Source organism: Synchiropus splendidus, chromosome 7 (assembly GCF_027744825.2).
Source record: "Synchiropus splendidus isolate RoL2022-P1 chromosome 7, RoL_Sspl_1.0, whole genome shotgun sequence".
Classification (NCBI taxonomy): Eukaryota; Metazoa; Chordata; class Actinopteri; order Syngnathiformes; family Callionymidae; genus Synchiropus; species Synchiropus splendidus.
This window is the reverse complement of record NC_071340.1, coordinates 27,564,637-27,579,853: the sequence shown is the minus strand read 5'-3', so window position 1 is coordinate 27,579,853 and position 15,217 is coordinate 27,564,637. Positions and strand designations below refer to the sequence as shown.

General features: G+C 50.4%; 1 protein-coding gene across 11 annotated transcripts in view; it reads right to left on the bottom strand.

The window, feature by feature from the left end:
* The window catches only part of mef2cb (myocyte enhancer factor 2cb), a 55,470-nt gene extending 40,632 nt beyond the window's left edge, over nt 1-14,838 (bottom strand). For 2 of the 11 annotated variants that reach the window (XM_053871913.1, XM_053871914.1), the window contains exon 1: nt 5,753-8,038. The gene's annotated coding sequence lies outside the window, so the exon portion shown is untranslated. Of the gene's footprint in view, nt 1-5,752; nt 8,043-8,097; nt 8,176-12,088; nt 12,229-14,691 lie in introns of those variants that run through there. The other 9 variants (XM_053871907.1, XM_053871906.1, XM_053871908.1 and 6 more) reach the window with 9 other exon arrangements.
* Between the last annotated feature and the right edge of the window lie 379 nt (nt 14,839-15,217).

Here is a 15,217-nt window from a genome sequence, read left to right as displayed (position 1 = left end):
CACGTCACATAGTGAGGAAAGTGCGAGCAGAATGTGAGGACGCAGCCACGGAGAGAAAGTTGACACCCGCTGGTGTTGGCATGGCATATGTCTGAGATACACAGCTGAGATTCGCCAGACTCCTCGGCGTACAGATGGCAGAGCCCAGGCACAAGTGCCGGCTCTTATTTTCAGGCCACTCTCAAGTCAAAAAGCGTTGTTCTTCACGCGCCGGGAAAGGAAGCTCCGGTCTGCTCCAGTCCATCTTGGATCAACAGCGAGAGTCAGCAAACTCTGCGGCCGGCTTTTCTCACAGCCTAAATGTGAGTCCCATCCTGTTTGCTTGGGCCCCAGGGGTTTGCTGTGCGTGGGCCGGCGCTGGATGGATGTGACATGGAGGGAGGCTGGAGCCACGGCAGGTATCCCCCGCACTTCCTGGGCTATTTTTAAGAGCAGGAGTCCAGCACCGGGCCAAAAATAAGACTGAGGCCATTTTTATCCCAGATAATAAAGGCGTCGCGCGCTCGGGCGCATTTACTCACACATCGCACGCACACACATCAGGCGGACACACACCAGAGAAGCTGGAATATCTTTGCTTCAGAAGGTGCCGTTCACAGGATCATGGCTGAGGCGCCTTTTTTTTCTTCCTCAACTTGTTCGAGATACTCAACAAGATCAGAAACAGAAAAATCTAATTCTATATCACAATCAAGTTTTCTTATTTGTGTTTTTTTTTCTCAACTTGTTTGAGATATTCAACATTAGAAACAGAAAAATAAAATTATAAATCAATATTTTGTTCATTTTTTGAAACACAATGCACATTGTAAACACACATATATGTGTGTTTACAATTATATATATGTGTGTGTGTGTGTTTGTATAAATGACGTATTATTATTATTGAGGTATTATTTTTGCTGAACTTGTTTTAGATAAGATTATTAATATCCAACAAGATCAGAAACCAGGTAAATCAAATTATAAATCAATATATATACTTTTTAGAATGCACTATATATACGTGTGTGTGTGTGTGTGTGTGTGAGGTATTATTCGTCTTAGAAACATTTATACCTCAGACCAGTTAAAGTAAGAACGAGGGTTAGCAGAGGAGGCACACACACACACACACACACACACACACACGACAGACAGACAGACAGAAGTCAATATCAGGGCTGTGCTATTTCTGCAGCCAGCACTATTTAGGAAGGGTGGGCTGGGTGCCAGTATTCTCCTAAGTATCGTCTGGGCGTCACCGTTTGACAAACTGGCCCCTCTCCTCACCCTTCCCACCAACCCTGCTTCCATTGTCACTTGGCTCCGGCTCTATTCCTCACACACACACGCACGCGCGGGCACGCGCGCGGGGCTATTTGTTTTTCCAGCGGGTGCAAGCGCAGGTGAAAGCATCTATTGGCAGGATAAAGAGCACAGAGGCGCGCGCAGATCACAAGGCCCCACTCTGGCCAGCAAACCTTGAAGTGCGGCGCGGGGCTGGAGTTTCAAACAAAGTGCCCCCTCATTCATTATACATGCAACTGCTCTGCAAGCCTCCTCTGTCTCTGACTCACTGGCCATCTCCACATCCTCCTCTTCCTCTCTGTCTCCTGCCCATGCTCCTCACATCCGTGCTCTCCACTCTCTCCCGTTTCTTCCCAGACAGCGCATCCATTAAGTATGAGTAAAATTAATGACATCACAGGCTGCACTTTGGGAGCCGGAGCAAGTCATAGATCAGGGCGCAGCAGGAGCCAGGCCACAGAGATGTGGGCTTGGACGGAGATGTTGTGCTGTTCAGGAGAGAGGCTGGGTGTGGGAAGGAGGCAGATGGCCCAGGCTGCCGTGAACTCTGGCAGGATGCTCCCGTCACGTGTCAACAACCTTTCCGACGGGACCGTGCCCTCCGAGTCCAGCGCAAGACTCTGCCATGCAACGTGTGTTTCAGCTGCAGACCTGGGAAGGCACCGCTCCTCGGGCCTGCCAGTGTGACACTGGGCAGCAACTCGGCAACTTCCATTCTGGGACGGACGGAAGGAAGGCCATGTGACTGGCATCACCTGACTCAGGATCGTCACCTGATGGTGACGGCTGTGACTACGAGAGTCCAAACAGCCGCCCGCGACTTTAGGATTGTGCTCCAATAGGCTCCATCTGAAGTCTGAGACTGTGGAGCGGGGCGGCGGCGTGTCCCCGTGGCACCAGACCGAGTCGGCCTGTCAGACGGCCGTGACTGGGGCGGGCCGGCGACACAGAGCTACCTCTATGTGTCTCTGCAGACTGGGTCGCAGAATGACTCGGCTATGTTGCCGCCATGACAAAGATAAATCACCACCACTGGAGGAGCTTTTTTTCTCTCCACTGGGTGGAGTCCAAATCTGTGCCACACCAAAGAGAGAGGGCTTCTCTCTGAAAATATATTAGAGGCTAAAAAGGTGGCGCTCACAGGTCGGCCACTGTGCTTTATCACGGCACCAGCCACACTTACACACATGGACGGCAAACAGCTTCACCACAAAATAACTCCAGGCCGCCACTAAAAAGGATTCCCAGTTCATTCTGGATTTATGGCTCCATGTCGTGGGGGGACTCCTCAGCCCCTCATTCACTCCTGATCATTTTCAATGAAAGAAAAACTAAATCTGAAAAATCTAACTCTATTTTTACTCTCTTTTTTGGGGTTGAAAATACAATATTACACAAAGTAATCTGAATAAGCTGATAATGAACTTGAGCTCAAGCACTTATATTACACACACACACACACACATATATATATTTACATATATTCCATTTGCAGTTAGTTTCTAAACTCATCCAAGTGAAATGTATTCATTTATTTTTGGCCCCGGAAAACAAACTATTTTAAATACCTCTTGAAAACCTCTGAAACTTTCAGTCCAGATGCTTGATTTCATTTCTGGTTTTATCTGCCTAAATATTTCTCCCTGTCTTATCACGCAGCTCGGCCAGTCCAAACGCTGCGCAGAGCTGGAGGCGTCTCTTTAGGTAGGTGGGCCACAGCCGAGGACGTGACGGTGCGACCACCCAGCTGCTGCAGGCGTAATGGCCAGCAGGCCCAACAGGAAACAGGAAACAGGAAAAGAGACGGCAGGACGTCCTGCTCATCCACTTGACTGTGTGGATCCTGACAATGGGACGCGCACGGCTTCCAACAGGACGCCAGCGTAGCTGCAGTGATCCTCTGCGCATCTGTCTGCTGCTCAGTTTGCCTCTCACTGTTTGCCAGACTCCTCCATCATCCCAGACATCAAATCCAGCTCTTCACGGCGAGAATAAAGGAGGGAAGGAGGCATTTTCATGCGACGTTGCGCCAGCAACAACCTCAGAAAACCCAAGACAAAAAAAAAAAAAATCACGAAAACAAAAGCATAAACATTCCGGCGCATAAACAGACACACTCCTCAGACAAACAGCACACACACACACACGCCGACAGACAGACGCACAAAAGGAACACAAAGCCCCACACAGCCAGAAGTCGACTTTATGGAGAAATATTCTAAAGTGTGTTTTACAATACAATTAAACATCAAAGGCTGATATATTCCTCTGTGATCTTTAACACCCCAGTGAACACCCCCCCCCCCCTTCACTTACACAGAAAGTTGCTGAACGTCACAGCTAATTACTCGACAGAGACCTGCATCATTATGCAGAAACCAGGACATATTCAAATATATGCTGTGGATCTGCTGGAGGACGGCGGCAGCCACTGGGCTCCTGGGGGGCAGAACTGGAGGAGGTCAGGCCTGAGACGCTCCTGAACACGCTCCCACACGGACGGCCCTCTCAACAGGTCCATGAGCGAGAGGCCGGCCTTTTTCCTGCCCTCGCTCGCGCGCTTCAGTCGCTACCCGCACAGGCCGGCAGTTATGCTCACAAATTGGTGTTGATTTTCAACGTCTGCATTCAGGAGCGACGCTCCCACGAGTCTGGTGAGGACTCAACCGCCTTCATTTCCGCTCAGCTTTGCCACCACTTGTCACTGGTTCCGTCTTGGAGAAGAGTCCATCCTGGCGGGGCCCTTCCCCGTTCCTCTCAACTAAAGCTCTCTGAGCCCCTGGTGTACAGCACAGGGCCCTGACAATCGGCTCAATGCCCTGGCCAATCACAGCCGCACGTGACCCCCTAATCCCCCTCGGTGGGACGGGTAGGAGAGTGTTGTCACTGTTGGATTTGTGAATCAGCCTGCACAATCCCACATGATTTGTCCACAGGGAGAGGACTTAAGAGAGTAAGGGACACACAGGCAGCGCACGGGCCGGACAGCGTGGGGGCGTCGCTGAGGCCGTGTGCTGGTGCGACGCGCGGGGACATCCTTCATAAATGTGCCGTGGCCTGCCACAGCTTACGTGCGCGCGCGCGGGGGCGGGCGCGTGTGAGAGATTACAGTGACAGAGAGTCCTCTGTGTGTCCACATGCCAGCGCTCACCTTCCTCTGAGCGGATTAAGCTAACACTAAATCCCAAGAGAGCAGCAGGCCAGACAGGACAACTTCACTGATGATGGCCAAGAAAGAGAGAAGATGTCGACACCACGGGCGCTTCGAAAAACACTTGAGGCTAAAGTGATGAATGATCATCTGATCTCAAGCCTCCTCTCTTTGCTTGAACAATTACCCTCATTTGTTTGTTGCTCAGATAAGTAAAAAGCACAGGCAGCAGCGTCGATCTTGGAACTTTCTTTGCCTTTTCTCACGACACTTTGACTGCGACACTCGTGCGTTGCTTCAGCAAAAGCTCCATATTCAGCACATAGTTAGCTGGACGTACCACACAGATTTATTATAGAATAGAAGTCAACTAGAAATGAATAAAGCCGTAGGTTACGTTAGCCCAGCGCATCAATTTACAAGATCGACGATTAAGACAGAAATGAACACACTCGTATGTGTGTATTTCACCACTAGCCTGATCATTTGGAATTTTCCAACAATTTATACATCAAACACATTCATGGGCAAAGACATAAAAAGTGCATTTATTATAAACACGTATGTCTCAGACCTGAAGCTGTCAATCAAAAGCAGACAGTTCAATTCAATTATAATTTACTTGCAACTGTTTTGGAGATATTACAACAATAATAATAATAATAATAACAATAATAATAATAATAACTACTACTACTACTAATAATAATAATAATAATAATAATAATAATAATAATAATAATAATGTTTTATGAATTTTTCAGGGCAAACTTCAACCAGTGAAAGTTTCAACAGGCCAATCACTGCAGCGTTAAAAAGCGACTCACACCGTCACATTTCTTAAATCGTCCGGAAAGGTGGACAAAAATACACATTGAAAAAGTTGTGCAACGCTTGGATTTCAACTGGCTGCCCACATGATTATTCAAATAAATCCATGCTTGATAAGAATCTCGCTTTATTTAGCCGTTAGTGATCGACCACTTCAGCGCGATATTAAGGCTCGAAATGACACGTTACTTTTATGAAAGGCGCAAGTTCGGAGTTATTGTGCTGCGAGGTCGCAGTCTCGCGCACATCTATGAGGCTGAAAAAGACCCATTAAACGACTCCTCCCGGCCCAACTACGGCCACTGAAAGACTCTTTAAAGCCCCGTGAACTTGTCATAATGTGACCCTTCCCCAGTCGATGCGGGGTCACAACAAATCAATAGTCGGTCGGAAACAAGCGCGTAAAACGGACGCGCTCGTTGGAAGAGACCGAGGGTGATAAAGTAGCGCAAAGTGTGTGCAAGTGGCGACATGACTTACTGTGTCTCCGACTCTTCTGGAGGAGGACCGGAACGCGCTCCGCCGGCGGCTGGAGGAGGACGCGGCTGGCGCAGGAGGACACTTCGCCGGGACGCGCGCTTAAAATCCAGGAGCGCAACTTCGCAGGGAGCGAGGAGGAGGAGGAGGCGAAGAAAAGTGACCTGCGCTGCCGAGTCCAGTCACGTCTGTGCACAGTCAGGCAGGAGAGTGCGCGCTGTCTCCGTCTGGCTCGCCTCGGCCACTGTGAGCTGTGTGAGAGCGCGGCGGCGCCGGTGCTGGAGGTGGAGCTGCTGGACGTCTGGAGCTTTGACGGGGATGTTGCTCTTCCTTCCCACAATCCCGACCCACTCTTTCCCCTTAGCGCGCTCCTCTCACGCTGCACAGGAGGAAGAATCGCTTTTTCCCTCTCATTTTTCACGCCGCGCGAGGGGGCGGGGCCTGGTCTCCACCGTGAACTTTCATGAAAGACGCACGCCGGATCAAGTGGACGCCGAGTGGCGCGAGGGAAGACAGTGTGGCATGTGTCTTTCAACTGGTCCTCTGAAGCCGTCGCGACCCATTTCTGGAAAAGTTATGTCACTTGGTGGAACACTTGCAGATGAGTTAGCTGCTGACCAAGATGTGAAGTTAAACATCTGCTTCCTGTCATGTTTCATCGTCAGGCTTCGGTCGTGGGCTCGGGTTCACGTTCTCAAAGAAAGTGGAGGATTCTCACATCCTTTCTTTGGCAGGAAGTAAGAGTGCTGGCTTTGGTGTGGCCACCCATCCAAAGCCAGGGAGTCGTGCTTGTGGCACGACTCTACCATGTGCTGTGACCTTCTGAGAGGACCTTCGCTGTGTGACCCTGATCTGGAGGAGCGTTTCCAGCCGCGTTTCTCTCGCTCCATTATTTCTCCTCCATTTTCACCAGCTCTGTCGCGCACACTACAGGAATGGACGTTTAATGGCGAGGTCCGTTCATGTTGGGTGCCGAAGCGCACGTCCCGTCCACGAGCCATCCCAACACCCAAATCAAGATCCCACTGACGGTGACGCACCAGCCTTCACGCAGCCTTCGGCGCTGAGCTGTCTTCGCTCAGTTCCTCCCGTCTGCACCGCGGCGTGAGCACTTCCTCATGGCTTCATACACAGTTTCCACCTCTCGGCTGCCTGCTGCCAATCATCGTCTCAGGCCGGCGCTATCTCCGGCTGATAAGCACTGACACAGACAGTAAGCTTGGGGAATTACCAGGCCTTTATCCTCCATCCAGCTGAATGCTTCCCAAACATCCCCTCTATGAGCGTGAAGATAACAATTAAAACAGCAAGTTCGCCACTTCAGATAAGAGCTGGAGCCACGGATCCCCCGACAGAGGCGCAGCAACAGCGCCACTCCATTATCCCCACACGCCTGGTATCAAGTGGGACGGGAGGATGGGCTGCCTCTGATGGAGACGCCATTAAGTCGGTCGGACCGGAGATATTCATCACATCTCAATTTTAGATAGGTGATTTTCATCAGGAAACAAAAGCCCAGAGTTCATTGTGAAACACTGGTGAGCTTGGTAGGACCCACGGGCCCTTCCACCGCCCCATTATTAGTATCCTTATCACTATTATTATTGCACTACTTGTGCAGCAGTATGACACGTGGTATTCACTGGCACTTCAATGGAGAGTCACTTGGTTGCATTGCTGACAAATGATCAAAACAACAGACGAGTAATTCTATGTGACAGAAATGGTTTTTTCACGGGCAGTAGCTTGGACCTGCGGATGCCGCTCTCTGTTGTTAAACATCATGACATGCAGCTCTTGCAGTCTCCGCCTGGCTGCAGTTTGGGGAGGTTCCTGCATGTGTGTGGCACGAGGGGAGGATGTGGCGTGCGACTTTACTCAGGGATTCCTCCCACTGCTGATGCGGATATGTGACATTCCACCTGCCTCTCATTCATGCAGCGCGTCCCAGCTCATGTTCCAAGGACAACGTGCACCTTTCATTTAGAGTCTGGGCCTCCGCTGAAGTTCCCCTGTGAGGAGCGAGCCCCCCCTCCCGCCGCAGCTGGCCCGTCTCTTCACTCGAGCGTCGGCGGTCGTAAATGATGGTATATGAAATCAGCTGATGAATAAATGATGCTGACTAATCTGCCTGGCGGGTGGACGTTACCATCTGTAACCCAAGAGCTGGTGTCTGATGGCCCGGGACAGCACCTTCACATCACCTGACCCCTAAATCTTTAATGGCATTTCCTCTGCCGAGCCATGAGAATCGATACACAGCAGTGTGTCCGACACTGCAGGTGCATGAGTGCAACATGAAAACACTGGCGTGAGGGTCAACAGCGCGAAGACACGATCACACGTACCACCTTCGCGCTTCCTTGGCTTGAATTCTTGCTGCTTTTGATTCACTTCTCTTCAGTGATCACAAGGTTCTCTGGCACCTGAGTGAGAGAAGAGGAGAGAGATGAGCAGCGGACCCATCACCGCGTTGGTGGGGTTGGAGAACAGAAGACGGTGGGAGATGGATCGAAAAATCATTACCAGCGTCCATGCATATTCATAAATGATCGACAGGTCCACGAGGAAAAGCTACCGCCCGCACCGCCGCTGCCTTATGCAAAGCAGCAGAGACCTTCAGCAACACTGGGATGGATCTAATGGGAACTTGATCATCGGTTCATCACATATATTACTGACATGTGGTTGTGGAGCAGGAAAAACACAAAAGTTTTGTGCCAGGAAAAATGCTAGTTGCACTGACTTTGTTTGAAAATAGTCCAGACTGTGGCAGCTCGTTTTAAAGGGCCGGAGATGCCACGAAACATAACAATTACAAACCTTGCCGGTTGAGTTTCCCTCCATTATCTTATTATTATTATCATGAGGACGACACACATGATAGAAGTCTATAGTCCAGTTAACCCTGGTGTTGCGGCAGATCCAGATTCAGACTCCAGATCCAATATGTTTCTGTCTTCAGTCTGAAACAGTCCAGGAAGAACATGTGACTCTCTCATCAGTTACACACCAATGTATTCAGATTTGAACTGAGTGTCACCAGCGCTGACACCGTGGCCCCTCCCACTCGTCCTCGCAGAGCAGCAGTGAAGTGACCCGCAGGCAGGTACACACTAAACTGCCTCATTGTTTAGTATGATATTCTGAATCGACCCACGGTAAAATGTATACAATTTAAAAAGACTACAAAAAGACAGGGACCTCATGTGTCCTGGGGGCACTCTGCCCACCACACCCCCTTCAGGAGCGCTGAAGTTTGGACGTGCACAACACACCTTTGTCACAGTAGACACAATAATGTCCCTCCTCCCTTCCTGCTCCTGTGGCACACGGCTGGAGCCAATCAACCCCTGATCACCTGAGTATAAAGACACCTGGACTCCAGCAACGTTGCCAGATTGACTCCTTTAGTTCCTGTCATTTGAGTTTGTTGGTTTCTCCCGGTTCTGTGACGCTCTCCTTCGTTCCCTGTGGTCACTCCTGGTTCTCGTGGCTCTCCTGGTTCGTTCTCTTGTTCTGTGCACTAGCTAGCTTGTTTTGGATGACTCTGTCCTAAACCCTGGTGCCTGAGTTGGTGCTTTGTTTCGTCCTGTTTCCTGGTTTCTTTTGTGATGGACCATCTCTGTTCATGGTGCTTTAGTCTCTCCGTTTCCAGATGTAAGTTTGTTTGATTCTCCCGGTTCGGTGAGGCTTTCTGTTGTGATTTTCTTGTTAATGATTAAATATTGTTTTTTGACTGGCTCCTGCCTCCTGTGACTTTCACCACTGCGCTTGGGTCCCGCTCCAGGTCTTGACTCGTGACAAAGTTGATTTTCTTAATGCTGTGTTGCTCTCAATATCAATGAACCAACTGACTCGCTGCAGCCAAGCTACAAATGAAAGGAACTCCAGCAAAAGTGTCACGATGAAGCGAATACATGGATGTGAAAACAACCAATCCTGAGAGGGACTCTCCAACGGCGTTAGCATTAGCGTAAGTTAAGTTAAGCCGGTGGAGCCCGACTCTCACCAGAGTGGATCAGAAATCTGCCAGTGTGCTGCACAGCATCTCGCGCATCGCTCTGTCTAGATGCTTCATCAGCCCTGTCGCCGGGCCAGCCACTAGCTGTCGCTCCACAATCCTGTGCCTCTGCCCTGGAAGCCTCGTCCCAAGAAGCAAGCATTAGTCCAAAATGATTGTGTCATTTGGATCTGTCACGGACAGGAGCGGCAGCAGCAGAGAGAGCTGCTGAGAGTGTGGGATCTGTGTTGGGTGGTTGGCTGAAGCCCTCCCTGGCGCTCCTGTCTCAGCATCACACGTAGCTGTCCTCGGAAGAGCGTGTGTTTCAGTGAAACGGGCCTCCACACCGACACATTGGGAGGACAGAGGAGAGCAGCCAGGCCTCGCCTGCAATCTGTCCTCCGTCACGTGCACATGGACTCACAATCTGCCTGTCAGGGCGGAGAGTGTCCTCATGCTCTGCTCTTCACAATTAGCTGGCGATTACACCAGCGCGACAAGACGCATCGCACATTTGTTCAACGTCAGAGTCAGGATGTCAGAGGCAGCTTAGAGCGCAGCCTCCTGTCGTCCTCTGTCTGTTCCCTTCACACCGGCTTCCAGCCACATGGAGGACGAGTGTCCACGACCGCACAAAGAACCGTCTGCCTTCCTCTATGGACAAAAGTGTCGTAAGTCTGGCCAAATGTGACGGCGGATATGACTGATCCATTTCATGACCACATTTGTACTGCAGGCCTGGCCGCCCTCAGTCTGCCAGTGGGCTGGAGGCCCCCAGATGAGAGAAGCTGGTCTTCACTCAGGGCAGTCGTGACATCACAGCAGGCGTGTGTGCGGCTCCTTGTGTGACGGAGCTCGACACCCCGGTACACGACACGCCGGGGCACTTCATGGTTAACTTTCTTTGTGTTTGGTTTCGTGGCTGGGTGAGGAGGCGACTGCATCGCACACACGCTTGACACCGTGCGTCTTAATGAGATCTCTAATGAAAGTGAGGGCAATATCAGCCTTGTTTTCACAGGAACTGCAGCGTGATGAGGAAAGCAAAGGTCAGAAAACCACATGTAATTACCTCCAGCGATGCAAATCTGTGGGGATTCAGACAAAGAACTCTACTATCATTGTTATTGCCATCATTGGGAGGAGTTTGTGTTTATTACATTGACAGTCAGATGTCATTTCTCCTCCGTGACAGAAGGTTTGAAGAGCCACTGAGATGCACATTCAAGCCGTTCACGTCGATGCATTATTTACAGAGCAGGAAATGGATGGCTGTCAACAAGACAGCTCAGTCGCCTGTGAACCGGGTTTCTGTGGGAGCATGTTTTCAGCGCACGGATCCCAGGCGCACCACTTTGTCCAGTGTGATGTCATGACCAGCACTCTCAATGAAGGAGACTTGAAACAAATCAAGGAATGAAACAAGCTTGTTCTGTGCACTTAATGCAGCAAAGACCTCGTCCAGCATTTTCACCCTCATGTCGAAACATGTCCAGACTCCACTTCAATGGAATCATTCTGGTCTCAAATATTCCAATGCGATTCATCTCAAGTCATTAATGACCTGATATTTTTCATGCCACCTCTTGTGACTACAGCACACATGGACTCATCCTCCTCACAGAGTCCATGAGTCGGACGGGAACATGGGAAGGAATCAAAGCGGCAATGGCGTCGCGTCGCGTCACGCCGACCCCTTGCTGAGCCGTGTCACACATGAGACGGCGCCGGTGATTTGCATGTGTCGTGTTGAACCAACAGCATTCACGCTCTACACCTTTTATGCATTATGGATGAGGCACAAGCGGAACAACAAGCGCTTGCTTTGTTGCGCCTGACTCTCCAGTTACATCAGAGGAAAAGCACCACAGTCCTGTGACTGGGCCGACGGTGCCACAGGCTGCCTGCTGCTTCTTCATCGCCTCCCTGGTTCTGTTGTGAGAGGGATTCCAGAAGAACTCTCTCTCCCTGTCCACGGCTGAGGAGCTGTGTCGGTGTTGAGGGGCAGAAGCCGTCGGGCTCTGACTGCAGTGTCACCCCTCCTCACACGTGTGTACGTCTCATGCGCCGGCCTTGGAACATGTCCTGGAGGCCCCTAAGATCAGGGTTAGAGTGAGAGGTGAAATGATGAAGGAATCATGACGTAGATGCCGCCAGTGTTTTAGTTTGTTTGTTGTTTTGGAGAAGACTCTCGAGCATGTGTCTCATATTCCCTGCCGTTCATCGGCTCTTCATGAGCATGACACCCGCCTGTCTGCTGCCCTTCAGCCTTTACCTTCAAACGTTGCGGACCACGACAGCAAAGTAAAACAGGCGAGCGTCACAGCGCTTCTCACCTGGCACTCTTCCTCTTCTGTCCTCAGTTCACGGTTTCACTCTGTCATTCGTCCTCGCTTGTCTCTACATCGGTCCACACGGCAAACCCATCCCACAGAGGAGCACTTGGGTGCTGTTAACTGCAGTCTGAAGTGCTGCCTGCAGGGGAGCTCTGCACTTGCTCCTCTCAGAACAAAGGGATCAGAGGAGCTGGAATTTCCTTTATAAACCACTGAGTGTTCTGCTTTTAAGCTCCTATAGTCGAGAACATTAGAACAAAATCTTTGGGCTCGAGACAGTTGTTTCATATTTGGAGTGTCTGGAGCAAGTGAGGAGGTTAAACAAGTTCTATTGTGGAGCATGTGCACGTTTAGTTGAGCTCGGCTGGAAGAGTGACGCCATGCCGACAGTGACTTGTTGGAAAACAACAGTCCAGTCGTAGTTGAGCAGCACAGCTGGTTAGGACAACTAGTTTCTGCAGCGTCTCACCCGTCACCGTGGGCGTTGACGAGCGCAGTCACTTCATCCCAGCCCCATTTTCTCTTCATATATGATTCAAATGTGAAGGAAAAGAAAGGACCTCCGTTCTGATCCACTGTCGTGAGCGAGCACAAGGTTGAGCTGAAGGAGTTCTGATTGAAGGAGGAACCATTCAACGCACGTCATCGTGGAAGCACGATGATTGAAGTTATGGCACAGTTGTATTGTTCCACGAAGGATTGTTCCAAAAAACACCACCATGACCTTATCTGCCGCTTTATTCAGTCATAATTGGTGGCTAATTGTTTCCAATTGCCATGGAAATGGTTTCTCAGCGGCGCTCCTTCACGCAGCTGCTGACCTCAGTCAGTCCTTTTGTCAGTTGGAAATCACTCGGCGCGGCCCCGCCACTTCTTCCACTCTCTTAACCAGCAGCTGATCGCGTCTGGCTGTGAGCAAGAGCGGGATATCACCATGTGAGATCGCCGTGCCTCGCGACCATCGGCACGGGCCTCGTGCGGCACAGCGGATCTCCACAGAAGAGCGGCGGCGGCGGCGGCGGCGTCTAAAGCTCTTTGTGCCTCCAGGATCACCCTGACTCATTCTTATTCAGACATGATCAGAGGGGAGGCAGGCAACTGAGATTAGCTGCAGATCAAAAGAGCCGCCTCGCGCCAGCACTCGTGTTTTGTGGATTTAGGCGGCCCCGCCGCACAGGCGTCGCACGGTGGCTCCGGAGCCTCACACTGTTTTCTGGCCTCTGTGGCGCTCAGGGGGGTTGAATTCTCATCCAGGAGGATGGGCTCCTGTTTCACATATTCAGAAAGCAAATGATAAAAGTCAGGAAGGAAAAGCAGGGCTCTGCTCTTACTGTACGTCTGACTGTAAAACAAAGACACGAGAGTTTCCGTGTCACTGCAAACAAAACCGCTTCCACGTGCGCAGAGCGGCGCCCCTCCATGATCATTTGTTTCAAAAATGAAACGTGCTCTGCGGAGCGACGCACCAGGAATTACACCCCCGATGATGGCCAGGCGATCTGTCAGCGGCCGGGGCAAAATAAACAAGCGGCAAATTAGCCCGACGCAGCGTCGTCACCGACGGCAACACGGACCAGGAACACGAGAGAGAGACAGCCCAGATTCACAACGCTGATCGTGTGCACACGACACAGAGAAAAAACAATGTCTTTTCTCTCTTTATTTTTAAATCATTGGTATCAATTTCTTCAATATGTTCAGACAACAATTAGCATTTACAAACCGCTAAAGAGAGATAAATACATCTATACACACACGCACACACACGAGTGCAACAATATTACAGAAGATGAGGTCTGGTCGGCAAAAACCCAACTTGCCCCACAGAGAGCAAAAAAAGCACCATTGTGAGAGGAAATAAAGAATTATGAGGAAGTTTCACTGCAAAATAAAATGAGAAGATATTTCAGGGAACCAACTGCTTCGTTCGTTTTTTTTTTTGGTCTATGAAAATGTTGTCAAACTTATTGGGACAAAGGATCATTTCTTTGGTGAAAATATGCTTCTGATAGTGTGATACATTCATGTTTTTCCGTCGCGTTTTCTTGTTTTGTAAATATATAGCGACAGATTGTTTTTTTTAAAAAAGCTGTGAGGCCTTCTGATCTGAATCCAGTTTTTCCATGTTAAACTTAATGTTGTGAGAGTCTGACTAAGGTAGCTACCTTGGGGAAATGAGTCGTTTTGAAAGCAAATAGCAGAGTGCAGCTGTGTTCCTTTCTCCCACCGGTGACTCCAGACGCTGCAATGAGATGTTCTGAGCAATTACCCCTAAGAGCACCGGCAACCTTAACTGACTGTGAAGAATTAGAGGCAGGGAAACGGCGTGATATTACGCCCCACGTAAGCACCTCGGACCATTGCGCTTCCAACCTTTAAAAAGGCTTCAGATATGGCAACAGCAGGGACCAGACTCCTCCTTTAGCTCCAAAGTTCTCTAAACTTTCTCAAGTGAGGCTGCCCTCACTCACAAGTGAGCATCGCCAACTTGTTTTGAAACAACCGTAGCCCCAGCTCCTGGTCAGAGATGGACAGATGGAGGCCATGTTCACAGCAGTGTGGGGCCAGGAGAAGCAGGGAGAGAGTGCAGCGTGGAGGCTTACCCGTGCCGTTGCTCTGCTTCGCCAGGAAGCGCGCGCCCTGCAGCACCAGCTGAGGCTCGGCGTGGTCTCCTCAAATCAGACCAAATCAAAAGCTTATGAGGAGGAAAAACATACAATCATATTCCCGTTAACTCCCAATAAATGTCCTGCATGTCATGAAGCCAGACCAGCTGGCTCTGAATAGAAACGCTCGATTTGGGTCGTGCGTTTGCCCCTGATGTCTATCTTCAGTGGACCCAGGTATAGTTCTCCCCTCCCCTCCCCCCCCTCCCCCAGCATTCGCCAGCCCTACCCATGTCCCGGCCACATTCACCTGTTGCTGTCACTCCTGGGTAAAATTAGCCTTGGGAGGGATCAGTGACAACCTGCTACCCCCCACCAACCCCTCGCCCAGCCCCTAACATTCAACTAAACACACACACACACACAGCGTGGACCTTTATCAGTCCGGGCGCACACACACACACACACACACACACACATCCAGGATGAGTGCTTGCTCTAGAAAACACTCATAAGAACACGG